The 11,397-nt window shown below is 39.5% G+C and overlaps 2 long non-coding RNA genes across 2 annotated transcripts; both read right to left on the bottom strand.

Annotated features, from left to right (window-relative positions):
* Positions 1–3,014: 3,014 nt before the first annotated feature.
* Positions 3,015–3,390, bottom strand: LOC120556581. The gene is made up of 3 exons (XR_005638868.1): positions 3,326–3,390; positions 3,126–3,233; positions 3,015–3,024 (listed from the first exon to the last, which is right to left on the bottom strand). It is a non-coding gene; the product is annotated as an uncharacterized LOC120556581 (long non-coding RNA).
* Positions 3,391–4,240: 850 nt separating this feature from the next.
* On the bottom strand, positions 4,241–4,823 carry LOC120555187. The gene is made up of 3 exons (XR_005638647.1): positions 4,749–4,823; positions 4,364–4,425; positions 4,241–4,270 (listed from the first exon to the last, which is right to left on the bottom strand). It is a non-coding gene; the product is annotated as an uncharacterized LOC120555187 (long non-coding RNA).
* Positions 4,824–11,397: the final 6,574 nt, after the last annotated feature.

The following is an 11,397-nucleotide window of genomic DNA, read 5'->3' as shown; positions in this document are numbered from 1 at the left end:
TAGAACCGCGCAATAGTAATAGTTGGACAAAGTTTCTGACTCACCGGATACTCTAAAACTATATAACTGTCAAAACCTGATGCATTGTGTGCTATAAAAGTATAGCCTCTGTATTCTCTCCTGTCTGTAGTTCTTAATGAATGATGCGACACAGTTTGTTGTTTCGTAGCAGTTTTTTGACCGTCCCATATCCATAACGCATACAAAATTAGCTTCATGGCTTCCACATTGATAACGTGTTTCGAAATCGTAAAGATATACTTATCACTACTTTGCCGTATCGGGCTGTATATAGCAAGAGTGCGTAGTAGCCCCTAAAGGCTCTCTACAATGTAGGCATTTAGGTTTTTACAGCTGTGTGGATTTTTCGACAACCGCTATGTTATGTGCAGGACTACGCCAATATTTGATTTTATTGCAGGGTATAAGCCCGTGTTTCACGCCGGGTTTTTATGGTTTTCAAAACACTGTTGCGATTTTGCATATTATGCGCCCCAGCCTGTGCATTTAATGGTCTTGTCAGGTATACAATCAGTGTAACACACATTACAAAAGCCAACTACAAAGGTGCCCCAGAGGGTTCCTGGAGGTCTTGTAACACCCACTCGCGCAAACGTCGCGCCCCAAAAAGCCGTTTATTTCGATGAGATAATAATGTTCGTCATACAAATACAACCATGCTGTTTTCACATCTGGTTGGTCGCGCCGTAGCGTGAATCGTGGGTTTTTACATCCGCTACATGATGGAATATCACAATTTTCATTTTCAAATGTTTCTGAAATCTGTCAACATCAGAGAACGAAACCTTATGTGTGTAGTCAAAACCCAAATCACTATGCAGATGCTTAGCATAATTCATCTTCTCATCATGCGCCATCTGCTATTCACATAATGTGCCAGGCAGAGAGAAAAGCAGAGATTGTCGTTACCGAAGCGTTATTCTTGGGGTTATACAAAGCATTACCTTTTTCTGACAATATTTGATCGTAACCAATGCTTCCTTAGTTTTGACGTTCCCGACAACTCCCCGACATATTGCTGCGCTATTGTCACAATTAATTCTAAAGAGTCATCGGTCAGTGAATTATCGTTACTCTGCATCGGCTTGTAGCGACTTGCTCCAGAAATGTGTCTGTGTTATAGCCATCGCCTGAGTTCAACATTGTTTGGATAGGGACATCTACGGCTGGCCCCTTTACCTCAAACATTTAAAACGCTTGTCCTGTGTTGCATTGCCCAAAGCCCTCGCTATTAAATCTGTTAAGGTGGCTAACATACACCCTTTCAGGAACACTACCGATATCAGTCAAATCAATATTTCGGAGGTCGACATCTTGACGAAATTCAGCAGCATTAAAAGGGGGTATCTGTCTGGATGCTATTTCGATGTTACCTTAGAACGCCCCCGCCACCACACTCGCACACTACCCTGAGGATTTTCTGTGGGTGATGGAGGGGTACTATAAGCGCTTGTGGACGGTTGGGGACCGGGTCTGTTCATCTGTACAGGATCGCTTTGACGGGCTGAACACTCGGAAAAACATGCAGGTCTCTTATTACTCTGACTTATGTCTGGGGGTCTGTATTTGATGATTGTGTAGCGTCTGTATTGGACGGTGTATTGCTGGAATACACGTCTGAAGGACCATTATGTGACAACTGTTCAGGGACGGACTATCTAATTCTTGTGTTTTCTCACTGTTGTTTCCCAGCTTAGCACTAGGCATAGATTGGGCCCAGGCTTCGAATATTTTGGCATGTATAGCACACAAACGTGCAAAATCCTGAGGATTGCTTACTGCTCTTGTGTAATCGTCCTCGCATGGCCATTCTAGTTCCTCGTCACTACTATCGTCACACACACCTAAGGGTTCAGATTTTTTGGTTTTTTTGGGTGGCGGTGGCATTTTCTTTTTAATTTTTTTTTTTTTTTTATATTGTACACAGACTATAGCCTGTTTTTTTTACTGTGGGGGCATATTCATAGTCTTTTTAAGGCATACTATCATAGGTACAATCAGCGTATTGAGAGAGCTGACCTGATTGGCCAGCGTGGTGCCAAAACCTGTGACCAAATCAACCAAATGCGTGTTAGCTCTGACCTGGCTGGCCAGCGTTGTTCCGAAGTCTGTGACCAAACCAGTCAATTGTGTGTTAGCTGTTTGCAAGACATCTAATTTATTCATAAGAGCATCGTTTTGTTTTCGTAATTCGGCTAATTCTGATTGTATTTGTTTATAATTGCCATCTGACGCAGGTTGTTGAGGTGTAGTGTTGACACAATACTCAAAAAGCTCTTCACCCTGAAGCAATGTCACCTGCTCAGGACCTCCTAGTGCCCCACAGTGTTCAAACTGGTTGTAAGTATTATAATTAGGCACTGCTTGCTTATCAAGGAATGGAACGTTAACCTCTAATACATTTACAGGAGTGGTTACTGATGTATTCCCCTGTTACACCCTTTTTATCTGACACCGTTATGACAGAGGTGTGTGGTATACAGCTGACATGGTCGGATCCTTCCTCTGTGCTATAGATACAGTTAAAGAGGTATGCACCTACATTATATTCAGGGAACACCTGCAAAGATGCCTGACTCGATTGATGGGCTGTAAGTGGTGTCTCTGCTATTCCGGCGTCTTCAGACCCTTCTGCTGTAGCTAGCCGATTTGGTTGAGGGGGTGTAGGAGCTGCCGCTGTTAGTCCTGTGTCTTCAGACCCTTCTCCGGCTTCTACGGCATGGATTGTCTAGAGGTATAACAACATATTTTTCTGGTTAAATAAAGACACGCGCGCACACACACACACACACACACACACACACACACACACACACACACAACACACACGCCACACACAACACAGACACACACCTCATCAGATGTCTTTTGTAAAGGGGTGTCCTTTTGTCCCCCTCTCAATGGAGTCACTTGGGGTAGGGGTAGGGCTTTGGTGTACTATGTGTGAAATCACACTTAGACGCAACAAATGCAACGACTCTAAGTCTTCGGGCTCGTTACTTGCTAAAACAAAAGAAATGCCTTTTAACAATATATACATTTTATTTAAAAGCTTTTATAACACTATGTAAATATATTCTGCTAGATACAAAAGGGTTTCTCACCTCTGCAACTGTGTTAGGATCATAAGATACAGTGGCCGGGTAAGATGAGACCGGAACAAAGGAATGGTTGCGTCTTTTGGGCGGGAAGCCTTTCTGGTATGGCACAGGCTGTAATAAGCATTAGATTAGAAATTTTTTTTATTTATTTTTTTTATTTTTTAAATACAACACTCTATTTTCATGTTTTTCTTTCAATTCACCTCAATAGATCTCTTCTTAGATCCCTTCTTAGGCTTGTGTAGACATCCGTGTCTGCTCCATGGGGTGGCTGTGTGAAATCGTCCTCAGGCGTCAAATACAATGAAACTAAGTCTTCCGTAGCCTTTAGTTGCTAAAACAAAGGAAAGGTCTTTTGAACAACATATACATTTTATTTAAAAGCTTTTATAACACATGTAAATATATTCTGCTAGATACAAAGGGGTTTCTACCTCTGCAACTGTGTTAGGATCATAAGATACAGTGGCCTGGTAAGATGAAACCGGCACAAAGGAATGGTGCGTCTTTGGGCGGGGAGCCTTTCTGGTAATGGCTCAGTCTGTAATAAGCATTAGATTAGATGCATTAGATTATTTTTTTTTATACAACACAGCATTTTACCGTTTTTCTTTTTCAACTCACCTCAATAAATTGCTTCTTAGGCTTACGATGGTGAACGTTTTTAGGGGTAGCAGCTTTCACAGAGAGGTTTAGAGAAGCACACGGCCTTTTATCATGGTTGATTTCAGCCCTATGTGCTATCGGTAGTAGCCATCACCCTTACGGATCCTTTGTTCAGGAACGGATTGTCTAGACACAGAATATATATATATATATATATTAGAGGACTAGAAACACGGTGATAAATTAAATAGTAATAAATATTACAGCCTGAAAGAGATAAATAGCCCCATAAATACCTGTTTCCAACGTTCTTATTCCTTATTAGAAGGACCTTTTGTTTTATGTTCTGGTGTGTTGGGGTCTGTAGGATCGGGCTAGCACAGCTCTTTTTAAAAAAACAAAAATTAATGAAAACACAGTACTAAATCAATTAATGCTGTAGTGTATAATATATTTATAGGTTTTACCTTGTGGTATAAGTGTTTCATCAACTAACACAGCCACATTGTCCCGCTCTTTGTAAAATCACCTAATGACGCAAACTGCATTATACAACAAAAAAAAAACATTTTAAGTCACAAATGACTGAATGAATTAAACACCTTACAATAAGCTTTTTTTTAAAATTTACTCACCAAACGCAGCCATTTCTGTAGAAACGAATCCTCTTTTCTTCAGAGGTCTTTGTTGAGGAAGCCTGAGAAAACGAGGGAAAATTTTATTAGCTAGCACCTTACTACTAAAACTGCAGGTAAAAAGTGAGCGGTCAGCCTTGAAAACAAGGGGTTTTTAAACACCACAAACCATCCCCTTTATGACGATTTAACACCCACAACAATAGACCTCACATTTACAAGCTAACCACTGGGCTAACACGTGTTTTTTACTATCGTCATATGGTACAACCACGCCCGCTTACGAACACACGGTCAAAAGTTTTAGCTAATTCATGAATGACTGAATGAATTAAATATACCTTGAACATCCTTAAACACAAGAGGTGCTTTTAAATTTACTTACCACTAGTAGGTATTGCTGAAAAAACGAAACACCTGCGTTGCTTTCACCAAGAAGAATTAAAAAGTGAAACTCCAGAGTTTTTTTTTTTTTTTGATGAGGAAAAACGTAGTAGCTATCTAGCTAGCTACCAGACTAGCTAAAAAAAAGCATCTAAAAAGAGACAGCTAGCATGAAACAAAAGGCTAAACAGTGCACTGCTGAAAAAGGATCCTCTTTTTTTTCTCACAAAAAAAAAACAAAACTCACTGGTATTGATTGTGGAAAAACGTGGTAGTAAGCGACAGCTAGCTAGCAGAAAAGCTAAAAAATGTGCAGACCCCCAGGTAGTAATGCGACAGAGTGACCTCGCGTTGGTTGGTAGAGGCCTCGCCCATCCCAAGGCCACAAGACCCTTGTTGCAGGGAGGCACGCATCACGACATAACGACGTCATCACATCCGGCTAGATGCGGCGCAGCTCCGCGATTAGATGCACTAACATATTCGGACACTAGATGGCGCCGCGGGGTGCGGTAACCTTCGACCGCGAACGTTCACACATCCGCTAGATGCGTCGCTCGACGATTAGATGCACTAACATATTCGGCCACTAGATGGCGATCGCGAGTAACGACGTTCGACCGCGACGTCATCACGCACGCTCATATCATCAGTTGGCATGGCAGGTTTGCGTGTGCGTGTGAGATGACGTCACACATGCACGCGCAAAACCGCCATCTTTATACTACTCGCATCACATGAGTTAGTCCCCCCGACACAGCGTTTGTTCCTGGGGAGATGGATCTGTGTGTCCCGCCTCCTGTGCGCCATGGATGTCTGAGCCTCAGCAACTACAGACTCACAGACACTACTGCATTTTCCGTGTAACTTTCCGCGAGTAAGATATTTCATCTATGGGAAATACAGAGGATGACTGAAAGTATTTCCTAAGTGGATTTATCAATCATTTTCCGTCCTCATGTTTAACAGAGATTAAGTAGCCTGCGAATTAAACAGTTAACATTATCCACATAAATGATCGAACTTTAATGGAGTATCAGCGGATATAATATTTTTTTTTTTTCATAGACAACGTTACAGACGTATGCCAGTAACTGTAGTGGAAACTTTATTTTGTAATGTTTAGTGATTTTCGGCACTCAACAGTTTGCGTGACGGCCCGCACATTCTCACGTCAAGTAAATTTTTTATACATCACAAAGTGACCGTGAAAACCAGCGTACGCAAGCTTTTCGTGCGTACGCAATGTTTATACATGAGGCCCCTGTTGTTTCGGAGTAGGCTACAGAAATGATAGGTTTGTGTTATCTAAAAGAGTTTCAATGCCATGTCTCAATACTTAAAGGGATACTTCACCGATTTAGCATTCAGCTTTGTATCAGTAGAAACCCGATAGTATTTCTGAATGACCGTGCCTCCCTCCCTCATGTCCCCCTGAGACGAGAGATTTCTGCATTTGGGGCCTGGAAAAAATCTTCCGATGACGTAAAATGACGATTTTTGCGTCATTGGAAGATTTTTGGGCCAGAGGCAAAGGACTACAGCCAGTAGTAGGATCTACTTCCGTATGTTTTCAACACGCCCCACAGGGGTTGGACTGCCGAAGTCTGGCCGAGGTATTCCGAATGAAAACGACTGTCAGCCATCTTGAATCTTCGCTAAACAGGCTCTGGGTTTTCAGCAGAAAACATTTACAACAATTATCTGCATTCAAACTACCGGACGTGTGTACCACCGGGATACATCGGTACAGATCGGAGTATATGGAGGAAACGTTATTTATGTATGCAATACATTTATAATCCTCATATCAACGAAACTCCTGCTGTGTTTTTGTTGTTGTGGAAACATGCCTGAACAACAGTGTACCGGAACCGGGACTATCCAGCTACCAGGCTGCTCTCGTCGGCCCGTGGAGGTGGACTGGTGTAGAAATAAAATCCAACTAGCTACTGCTAACTGCTGGAGGAGCTTGTGACTGTTAAATGCCGACCATTCGACATTCCACGCTAATTCACGCCTGTGTTTATACTCTGTGTTTAGCTACACCAATGCTAGTATGCGTTAGCTGAACTTTACGGATCCTGCTTGCAAGTGTCCGCTCATTTAGACCACAAACTGGACTACATCCAACTTCAACGACACTCCCAACGTGAGTTCAGAGACTTTGTGTTTTTTTGTGGAAACATGCCTGAATAGTGTACCGGACTGTCCAGCTAACAGGCCTGCTAGCCCTCCGAGCTAGAGATGCTCTGTCGCCGGGTAAAAGAGGTGGGCTGTGTTAACACCGAGTGGTGCAGAAATGTGGTGATTTGTATCCATTTAACTGCTAACTGCTGGTGGAGTTTGTGACTGTTAAATGCCGACCATTCTACTTTACACACTAATTCACGGCTGTGTTTATGCTCGGTGTTTACAGCCCACCAAGCGCTAATGCTAGTATGTGTTAGCTGAACTTTACGGAGCCTATAAAGTGTGTGTACTAAATGTAGCCTGTTTCGTATGTCGTTTCTATATAATGTCGTTTTTATATATGTTAAATGTGTAACACCACTTGAGTCACGATGAAACGTTGTTTCGTGTATATGGTTGAAATGACAATAAAACACGCTTGAGTTGAGTTGAATGCCTCTGTCGGTCTGTCTGGGTCTGTCAAGCGGTAGGCGTGGCTTGGGAGTGGACTCAAAGCAACGAAGCAGGTGCATTCTGGGATTTGGTGTTTTTCATCCATATAAGACCAAAACACATTTTCTGGCTTTTCTCGGCCTAGAAGGCACCAATTTCAATTTTTTTTTCACATTTCTACTACATAAGTGACCCAATTTAAAGATATATTCAGCTTTCCAGCGGTGAAATATTCCTTTAAATGATTTCGGAAATGTGGATGAGGTCATTATAATTGGATGGCCGTCCATTTTCATTTGAGCCAGAGTATAGGCTATGGATGAAGTATACGGATAAAGAGTGGACGAGGGGAGGGGGGGGAGAGAGAGAGAGAGAGAGAGAGAGAGAGAGGGAGAGGCTGCAGTTGCGGAGTATTTTGTGCGGTCCATAGGCTAAACATCCATGGTTTTGTGTTATCTAAAAGATTTTCAATAAAAACAATGGTTCGTATTTGCTTATGTCTCACTGGCCTGTTGATTAGAGGGGGAAATCGTCTGACGTGGTGGCACAGCATTGTGTCTGAGGTATATCACTGGATACATCAAGACCACATATATCTAGCAGCAACAGGTCCCACTCCTGACTCCTGATTCTTTGGGCATATAGGGGCCTAGTACTACGGTGGCCGGGAAGTGCAATGCAACATTACAAAGAATGAAACACTTTTACATTTTGGAAAACAAATTTACATTTTGGAAAACAAAATAACATTTTAGAAAACAAATTTACATTTTGGAAAATAAAATAACATTTTAGAAAACAAATTTACATTTTGGAAAACAAAATAACATTTTAGAAAACAAATTTATATTTTGGAAAACAAAATGACATTTTCGAAAACAAATTTACATTTTGGAAAACAAAATAACATTTTAGAAAACAAATTTACATTTTGGAAAACAAAATAACATTTTAGAAAACAAATTTACATTTTGGAAAACAAAATAACATTTTCGAAAACAAATTTACATTTTAGAAAAACAAATTTACATTTTGGAAAACAAAATAACATTTTAGAAAACAAATTTACATTTTAGAAAACAAATTTACATTTTGGAAAACAAATTTACATTTTAGAAAACAAATTAACAAGATGCAAAACACTTTTACCAGTCCCGAAACAAATTTACAAATGACAGATTCTTCACGGAAAGGGAATGTACCACATACCGGAAGTGATGAGGTGTTGTATACATGTCGCCTTGACTACGGCAGTTATGGATCGAATGGCGTCAATAGAGCCGCCATCTTGGAACAGGGGAGGCACTCCCTTATATACTGTCTATGGGCCGTCCTTAATGCATCAGCGTCAATGTAGGCAAAGGTCTAACGGAAATAAAATCACTATAAATCGTCAAAATCTCATGCGATGTTCTAGTTTTTTTAAACAAAAAGACAAAGAGACTAATTAATGTGTTAATACAAAGAATATTTATTATAATCAGTTCACAGATGAGTACAAACGGAAACTTCACCCTTCTGAACTAAGAGGTTCTGCTTCAAAGTGAAGTTTAAACACTAATGATTCATTTATTTCTGCATGTATTTATTTATTTAACGAGACTTTAAGTCGTGGTTTCGTCGTCCACAGTCCGAGTCCCGCCAGACTCCCCTTTAGGAAACCTGTGATTTAAACTTCAGCAGGCTGTGACAGTCCGCCCCGTTCAGTCCTGGATCTGATTCTCCCGGGGCTTCCCTTCCCTCCAGCGGGCCCAGCAATACGGCCTGGGTCTCCAGCTGCGTGGTGTCGGTTTTGGCTCCCAGGAATGGGCAGTGAGCACCAGGTCCTGCAGCTGCAGACGGACTCAGCTGCCCCCCTGTACTGTACGATCCGGCCGCGGGCTGTCGACACGTTCCCTGTTTTTCCAATGTTTCCGTCAGGTCCGCGTCATATAAAAACTCCAAACACCGACCACACGTAAAGTCACCATAAACTTCATTCACGCCATATACTCACTCACAACAACACAAATTGACTGCGCTCACCAACAACACCTCATCACTTCCGGTATGTGGTACATTCCCTTTCCGTGAAGAATCTGTCATTTGTAAATTTGTTTCGGGACTGGTAAAAGTGTTTTGCATCTTGTTAATTTGTTTTCTAAAATGTAAATTTGTTTTCGAAAATGTAAATTTGTTTTCTAAAATGTTATTTTGTTTTCCAAAATGTAAATTTGTTTTCTAAAATGTAAATTTGTTTTCGAAAATGTTATTTTGTTTTCCAAAATGTAAATTTGTTTTCTAAAATGTTATTTTTTTTTCCAAAATGTAAATTTGTTTTCTAAAATGTTATTTTGTTTTCCAAAATGTAAATTTGTTTTCCAAAATGTAAATTTGTTTTCCAAAATGTAAATTTGTTTTCTAAAATGTTATTTTGTTTTCCAAAATGTAAATTTGTTTTCCAAAATGTAAATTTGTTTTCCAAAATGTAAATTTGTTTTCCAAAATGTAATATAAAAACTCCAAACACCGACCACACGTAAAGTCACCATAAACTTCATTCACGCCATATACTCACTCACAACAACACAAATTGACTGCGCTCACCAACAACACCTCATCACTTCCGGTATGTGGTACATTCCCTTTCCGTGAAGAATCTGTCATTTGTAAATTTGTTTCGGGACTGGTAAAAGTGTTTTGCATCTTGTTAATTTGTTTTCTAAAATGTAAATTTGTTTCTAAAAATGTAAATTTGTTTTCTAAAATGTTATTTTGTTTTCCAAAATGTAAATTTGTTTTCTAAAATGTAAATTTGTTTTCGAAAATGTTATTTTGTTTTCCAAAATGTAAATTTGTTTTCTAAAATGTTATTTTTTTTTCCAAAATGTAAATTTGTTTTCTAAAATGTTATTTTGTTTTCCAAAATGTAAATTTGTTTTCCAAAATGTAAATTTGTTTTCCAAAATGTAAATTTGTTTTCTAAAATGTTATTTTGTTTTCCAAAATGTAAATTTGTTTTCCAAAATGTAAATTTGTTTTCCAAAATGTAAATTTGTTTTCCAAAATGTAATATAAAAACTCCAAACACCGACCACACGTAAAGTCACCATAAACTTCATTTACGCCATATACTCACTCACAACAACACAAATTGCTCGCACTCACCAACAACACCTCATCACTTCGAGTATGGTACATTCCCTTTCCGTGAAGAATCTGTCATTTGTAAATTTGTTTCGGGACTGGTAAAAGTGTTTTGCATCTTGTTAATTTGTTTTCTAAAATGTAAATTTGTTTTCGAAAATGTAAATTTGTTTTCTAAAATGTTATTTTGTTTTCCAAAATGTAAATTTGTTTTCTAAAATGTAAATTTGTTTTCGAAAATGTTATTTTGTTTTCCAAAATGTAAATTTGTTTTCGAAAATGTTATTTTGTTTTCCAAAATGTAAATTTGTTTTCCAAAATGTAAATTTGTTTTCCAAAATGTAAATTTGTTTTCTAAAATGTTATTTTGTTTTCCAAAATGTAAATTTGTTTTCCAAAATGTAAATTTGTTTTCCAAAATGTAAATTTGTCTCGAGCTTTGTAAAAGTGTTTCATTCTTTGTAATGTTGCATTGCACTTCCCGGCCACCGTATAGTACCCATGGGAGCACTACCAATATCCCGAGCCTCGTAGCCCTTCAGCCGCTGCTTCACCCTCCTCCACCCGCTGCCTCTCTCTCTCTCTCTCTTTCTCTTCGTCTGTAATGTTGTACTCTGGCTCAAATGAATACAGGTGGTCATCGATCTATTACGACCTCATCCACATTGTTGAAATCATTTAAATATTGAGCCATTGCACTGACCAATCTTTTAGGAGCCTCTCATTTCTGTAGCCTACCCCGAAACAACAGACTCCCAGAATGCCTTTTTCTCAACTTGCGTTCCACTCTCCACACCGCTGTCGATGGTCAAGAAGTCACCTTGTGAGATCAATAATGTTGTCACTTTTAGTAACAATCTGAGCCTATCAGTACCAAAATAAATCACTTTTAGTGGACA

The sequence above is a fragment of the Perca fluviatilis genome, chromosome 3, assembly GCF_010015445.1.
Source record: "Perca fluviatilis chromosome 3, GENO_Pfluv_1.0, whole genome shotgun sequence".
In the NCBI taxonomy this organism is placed as follows: Eukaryota; Metazoa; Chordata; class Actinopteri; order Perciformes; family Percidae; genus Perca; species Perca fluviatilis.
Note: the sequence above shows the minus strand (reverse complement) of the source record. Positions and strands in the feature narration are given on the sequence as shown.